A 6,863-nucleotide genomic window follows, 5' to 3' on the forward strand; every position below is an offset into this window, starting at 1 on the left:
GCCACATCACTAGCGGACATTTGAAATTTTCCGACTAGAACGGTCGGTTAACCGATGTGACGGTTAATCGGGGGTCGGATAATCGATGCTTTACTGTATTTATTAATTATATTTATACTTAATAAATATATTAATTTATAATTAAATTCATATATAATTTCTAGTCATGATAACTAGGCTGATGTAGGACACGTGAAGTTACTGATTTATATAGAAAGTATATGTAGAAGAAAAATACGAAGAATTATGAAAACCAAAATTGCAAACAGGATATAAGAAAATAGATTCAAATAGACAGAAATTTTATGTAGCAAGTGGCGATAAAATCCTAGTCTGCTGGTTTCGACATTCAGCTTTAAATTGAATCACAAATCACACTTCAGGAAAAACAGCAAACTATTGAGCTTCTGTACAATGACAGTCCTGTGCACCACACATCTAGCGATTCAATGACATCACGCGGCAAGTTCGGGAAGAAAAGTAGGAAGTGACTTCGAGAACCGAAGGCAATTTTGTGTAATGCCGCCCAGCGTTTTCACATTGGGATTTTTTATCGACTGACCTTTTTCACTTTGATCTTTTTTCAGTAGACTAAAACAAAAATTTTGACACGACAGAACGTGTGAAATACTGTTTAAACATTGTGATCAAATGTGTTATTCAGAATTATTCGTTAAAAAATTATTCAAAAATGATTTCTATTTCTAGCAAGGGGAGGGCCAGACGTTCGGGTCTCCGATTTAAACGAAACTTCGTGAGCACGTAGCCCTAAACACAAACAGCTCGTCGTCGAAATAATAGTACCCACTTCTCAAGCGTTTCCAAAAGTTGGGCCTCTGAAAATGTTTAAGGAAAAATACCCCAACAATAAGTTTTCGAAATATAAGTATCACCGAATATTTAATAATGAATACGACATTACTTTTAGAGACCCACAAACAGATACTTGCAGTTTCTGTGATGCTGCCTAGATTAAAGAACAATAGGGCTTACCTAATTTCAGTGATTTCTAATGATCAAACAGGAACTCCTGATCTCGGTAATTCAGGAAGTATCGATAGCACTTCCAAAACACCTCGCAGTCCAGTCGACTTGCTGAAAGAGCGCAAATTAAAACTAAATCTACATTTACATAAAGCTGATAAGTTTTCCGAAAAAAAAAAGCGAAAAGTAAGGGCAAAAAGTAATGCTTCTACAAGGCACAAAAGTGTAACAATTTATTATTGTAAAAATCTCCTTGTGCCCAACGTTTCTTCAAACGATGGATATTAAGGGTGACAACTGTCTTGCAACGCTCATAATATTCATATGTCATCCACAAAGAAAGTTATTTTTATATGTACGATGAAACCATGGCAAAAAGATTCCAATGATATAGTTTAATTGTTGATTAATTTCATGGATATTCTCGATAATATTTGATGAAAAATTTGCATATTTGCGTTGCTTGCTCAGGGCAAAACAGAAATTATTGTATTGAGGGTGTTTCATTGTGAAGTAACAATATCAGGTCGACTTGAAAGTATAAAAGTCATATTTCCTATAAGAGGGCATATTTACATGGAATGCGATAAAGATTTCGGTTTAGTAAACCAAACGTCAATTGTTTATGAACCATACGGCTGGATGAAAGTAGTTTTTGAAGCAGGACAAAAGCTAACACTATTTTACGTGTTTGAATGCAAACAGGACATGTTCAAGAATTACAACGGTTTTATACTTCCATTTTACCCGTTTCTGTCTCCTTTTAGCATTCAAAAACGAGGAACGAAAAATGACATCAGTGACTACCGTACTACATCGCAATGCGTACAGTGGACTTTGGCTTACATCTGAACCCATAAAACGTAATTCCAAGCGAATTGGAAAAGCCTTTATTCTGCTCATATTCCATTACTTCAGACAAAACACAACAATTCCCAAGCTCTAAAGCAATTTGTGTCAGCTGAACACCATGAACACTGAAATTTGCCGTAATTTCACGACGATTAACGATTGGATAAATACATTTTGATTGTGCGACTTTCATCCACGTTTTCAGCTTTAAAAAGATTTAAAGCATTTATTATAAGGGAAAAAATCCATTTTTATTTAGACATTCAGCTTGGCAAGTTGTCAAACTTTAAAATTAAAATTGCCAGTTTTCAGTAAAAGTGGACTTTGATCGTTCTTTCCACGAGCCTTTCAATTATTTTTGAAATCGACAAAGAAAAGATATAAAGAAGAATTATTTTTATAATTCAAACAACGTCAGAGATATTTTTGCTTATTATTATTATTTGATATAATTTTTTTGTTTTACTTGTAGCTGTTGGTTATGTTTTATCTTTGTTTATGTTGATTTTTCTGGGTTTTGTGTTCTTTCTGTGTTCTTTAAAACATCAAAAGAAAGATCACTGACCTAATATACTCCTTTATAAATACTTGTATATATTAAGGCACATTTAAATTAAATAGTGTTTATTATTAGATATTAATAAATTTTAAACAAATATGTAATATAATTGTGGTTGTTACGTAACAAACTATTTTACTATTTCATAAAAATATTCAATAAAAATTTGTTTTTATTCAATATTTTTATGAAACGTGTTTTTTCTGCTTATTGTACTTCGAAATATTGTGTTTTTTATTCGTACTCGTTTTAAAGAAAAGAAATACAAATTTCAGATTAATTGAAAAGTGTGTTTGAGTGTATTTATTAAATTTATTACAAATATGATGGGTATATATATATTGTGTTTAGTTATTTTTATGTAGATCTATCAAACGTATCTATAATTAATATAGAAAACCAAACAAATACGATTTTTTTTCAACTTGTTTGCAGTGATTATTCAGAATAGATGAAGTGGTAATCCATTTCACCTATTCTGGAAATTGCACGATTAGATAAAAAAACACTTTCATTATTCTTTTATCGAGTTTATTCTTCGTTTCTTTCTCGTTCTCTTCAAAACTTAGCAGTTTATGTGTGTAGCTCTTAGCTTTCGGTCTGAAGTCCGGATACATCAATAAAAATAGCATTCATTCTTGCAACTTCGGTAGTCAAATATTACTGTTATTACTATTTGACACAAAACAAAACAGATCTGTTACGGATACTGCTGTAAACTAATATCTTTCAAATCAATAAAAATTAAACTATTCAAAGACAACAAGAAGAAAACTATCGCAAAACACCCGAATATAAAATAAATTCTACTAAATAACAATTAAGAAAAAATAAATTTCTAAATATTATTTTCAGTTATCCGCAACTGTTCGTCAATATATGTTACAATTGTGTATTTCGCGACTAACCTCATTTCAGGTCGTTCCACTTTCCGCAAACCCGTACACGCCTCGAACTCGCAGGCATCCGGCCAGAGAGATAGAAACTCGCATGCTTATTTTAGTGGCGGCATGACTTCGCCACGTTGTGTTACCGTCGTAGGACTCTTGTGGCATTTTGTAGAAACAGCAAGGCCATTCAACATCTCACCACGTCCTGAAAATAAGGTTCTTACCTGAATACCGTATTATGAAATGAAAATTTTAATCTTCTGGATTTATATTCTAATTTTTGCTATACAAACTTTTAATTTCTCGTTAAATGATTATTAAATATATCGTATAAACTTGATATACTGAATGTACTGTATTTTTATAAACTATATATTTTTAATTGTTTACCTAGTTATTGAAACTGTAAGTGATAAATCTGTGTGATTGCAAGTTAAATTATTTAGTATAAGACTATACTAAGTAATTTAACTTGCAATACGGACTATAAGACGCGCCTTAATTTTTAAGCAATTTTTAAAAAAAATAACATTTTTACCGCCTAAATTCAATCCTTTTATACGATTGAAGCAAACGCAGATCCACCAATCAACGCTTAGTAGCGCTATCAGACGTCCGCTGATCGTACGATGGTCGCACGATGATCGCTGGCCAATCCGCGGTCGTGGATTTAGAACCACCGGTCGTCTCGTGATCCGAGTTTCTATGGCGACAACCGTTGCTCGTTTGAAAAGAGAAAAAGCGCGGGAATCGTACGTCCAGACGATTCTATCCCGACACCCCGTAACTAATGTTCGTCGCATCGGTGCACTGATGCTGCCAGTTGAATTCAATGTTGCCAGATAGAGATAGCTTTCCCGCGGCATCAAATATATGACCATTTTTCAGACGCGGGAATTTTAAATCAAACACTGGACATTTTTATATTAATTTCGAGTATAAGACGCACCTGAATTTTGGAGGCAATTTTTCGAAGAATAAAGTGCGTCTTATAGTTTGTAAAATACGGGTATATATATTAAATAAAACAGTGAATTTTCATTATATTGATACCTAATGAAAGATTGTAACTGGTTTAAGTGAAAGTAATTCTTGCAGTATTAAAATTTCTTGTCCGAAAAAACAAATGGTTTTTATTCTATTCAGATTAAAGAGCATCAGAAAATCCTTTGAACCCGCTTCTAGAGAAGTTCTCCTCTAAATTTTTCTGAAAATATAAGAAAGCGATATAAATTAAAATTTATTTAGATATACAGGGTTGTTAAAGGTTTGAGTCTTTCAACCAGAGTGAGCCACTCGCATTCCCTAGACAGTCTGGCACATGAGGAACCAGTGGCGTAGCGAACATAAATGGCGCCCGGGGCACGACACTTTATTGTCGCCCCCTCCCCCTCCCTCTCCCCTCCAGAACACATATAGTTTGTCTTGGAGACCATTTGGGCACCCCTCTGTGAGGCTCTTTGGGCGCTACGCCACTGTGAGGTACCAACTGGAAACTCGATCTAATGTCCATTCTCCTCCCCATGGGACAATCTGGAAATTGATAGCCAAATAACTGAACTATCGAAAACGAACGAGAATGGGCTGCTGTTATAGGATTAACCAACTATAATGGATTTCTTTATCGGTTAAAACTTATAAGCATGGTATATCAAATTAACAGAAAGTCTGACTTTCTGTTGATTTACTAAACTATGACTTTCTGTTAACTTTGAAACTATGACTTTCTGTTAATTTAAACCCGTTTCACTTCAGTTAAACGGTTGTCCGTTGTGAATCAGCATACTGTATTTGTGTTTTTCGAAATTCGAAAGTTTTAAATGGTAAGTGAATTTAATTATTTATAAAATATAAATCGTGTAGGTGTAGGTTCACTGGTGCATGTATTCCGTTCCATGCTTATCCAGGCGACATCCCAGCTGGTATGTCGCCTGGATCAACAAAGTCCCGCTGTGTTGGTCAGGGAACCAGGACACAGCGCTAAATATACTACTAGAATAAAAATCAGGATTAGTACAATCAATGTTATAAGTCTGAATAAAAAGGAAGAAGAATTAGCTGAAGAACTAGAAAGGTATAATGAAGGTTGTTATCGCTGAAACTATGAAAATTAAAATTGGAGAAACAAGCCTAAACAATAAATATACGTTAATCTACTTCAGGAAATGATGCTCAATGCAAGGAGGGTGTAGCCATAGCATTTACATCTGCTATGGAAGATAATTTTATAGAATGGGAAGCACTCTCTAGCAGAGCTATCTGGGCAAAATTTAAAATAGAAAAGTGGATAATGAGATTCATCTGTGTCTACGGACCTACTGAAGGCTCAAAGAAGGAAGATGTAGAAGAATTTTATGACTTTTATGACCCATCAGTAAAGACAAATATTAATGAAAAAATAGTTCTAGCTGGGGATCTTAATAGTAGAGTGGGAAACGACAACTACATCTCTGACAGCATTTTAGGTAAGTTTGGTGAGAAAGGAATGCCTAACAACAGTGGAAAAAGACTGGTCGAGTTTTGTCCTTGTCATTCACTATCACTAGTGCTTACTAATACAATATTCCAACACAAAGAGAGTCATAAATTCACGTGGATATTCACATAAATTCATAATTGACTATATTATTCTAGACAAAAGTCCATTTAGTTGAAGACACAAGAATTCTTTAGAGGCTCCGAAGTTGATAGTGATGATCATTTTGTACTGAGCAAATTAAAAACAGTTATCAATATTAGGAGTAGAAGATGTAAAAAGGTGCTAAAACGGATAAAAATAGAACAATTATCAGATCTTCCAAATGCCATTAAATACAGAAATATGGTTAATACCGCAGCTAATAGCATCTCCATTACCGAAATGGATTTAGAGGAGGAAAAGCTGGAATTCAAGGAAACTTTGGTAGAATCGACAAAAATAGTAGAGGAAAAGGTGGTATTATGGAACCCTGCAGATATTATGGAACCTCTCCATTTCAAACTGATAATAAAGGCAAACTGTAGCAGATTGTGGCTGACTGCACTAGGCAGACATCCAAAGCAAGGGGAAAACCCGTTTCACTTCAGTTAAACGGTTGTCCGTTGTGAATCAGCATACTGTATTTGTGTTTTTCGAAATTCGAAAGTTTTAAATGGTAAGTGAATTTAATTATTTATAAAATATAAATCGTGTAGGTGTAGGTTCACTGGTGCATGTATTCCGTTCCAGAGACTTACGTGTACATATTAATCTGTGTGATGTTCACGTTTTTTAAATTTTGGTCTTGACAGACATAAGTTAATTCAAGATGGCGATGCGTGAAATACGGACCCCATTGGTGCTTTTAATATGGAACCTAACTCCTCCGAACTCTCTCTTTGCAAGCAGACATTCGTCCGGAGCAATTTGTGAAAAAGCCACTAGGTAGAAAGCCAATTCTTCCTGAGAATATCGAAAAACAGCTGCTGGAATATATGTTGTTGATGGAGGTCATATTTTTCTATTATAAAAGCATTTTTGCGATAAAATACATTGGAGTAAATAATTTTGTAATTATTTAACATTTTTTGTCCTTTCCTATTTGTTTTTGGCTACATTA

General features: G+C 34.1%; 1 protein-coding gene and 1 long non-coding RNA gene across 3 annotated transcripts in view; both read right to left on the minus strand.

The window, feature by feature from the left end:
* Positions 1 to 6,863, minus strand: part of LOC111622465 (protein CASC1-like) — a 28,035-nt gene that overhangs the window by 13,052 nt on the left and 8,120 nt on the right. The window lies entirely within an intron of this gene.
* LOC111622466 lies at positions 2,927 to 4,582 on the minus strand. The gene is made up of 3 exons (XR_002756274.1): positions 4,339 to 4,582; positions 3,304 to 3,490; positions 2,927 to 3,067 (listed from the first exon to the last, which is right to left on the minus strand). It is a non-coding gene; the product is annotated as an uncharacterized LOC111622466 (long non-coding RNA).

Source organism: Centruroides sculpturatus, unplaced genomic scaffold, assembly GCF_000671375.1.
Source record: "Centruroides sculpturatus isolate CEXI.00-Female unplaced genomic scaffold, Cexi_2.0 scaffold150, whole genome shotgun sequence".
NCBI lineage: Eukaryota > Metazoa > Arthropoda > Arachnida > Scorpiones > Buthidae > Centruroides > Centruroides sculpturatus.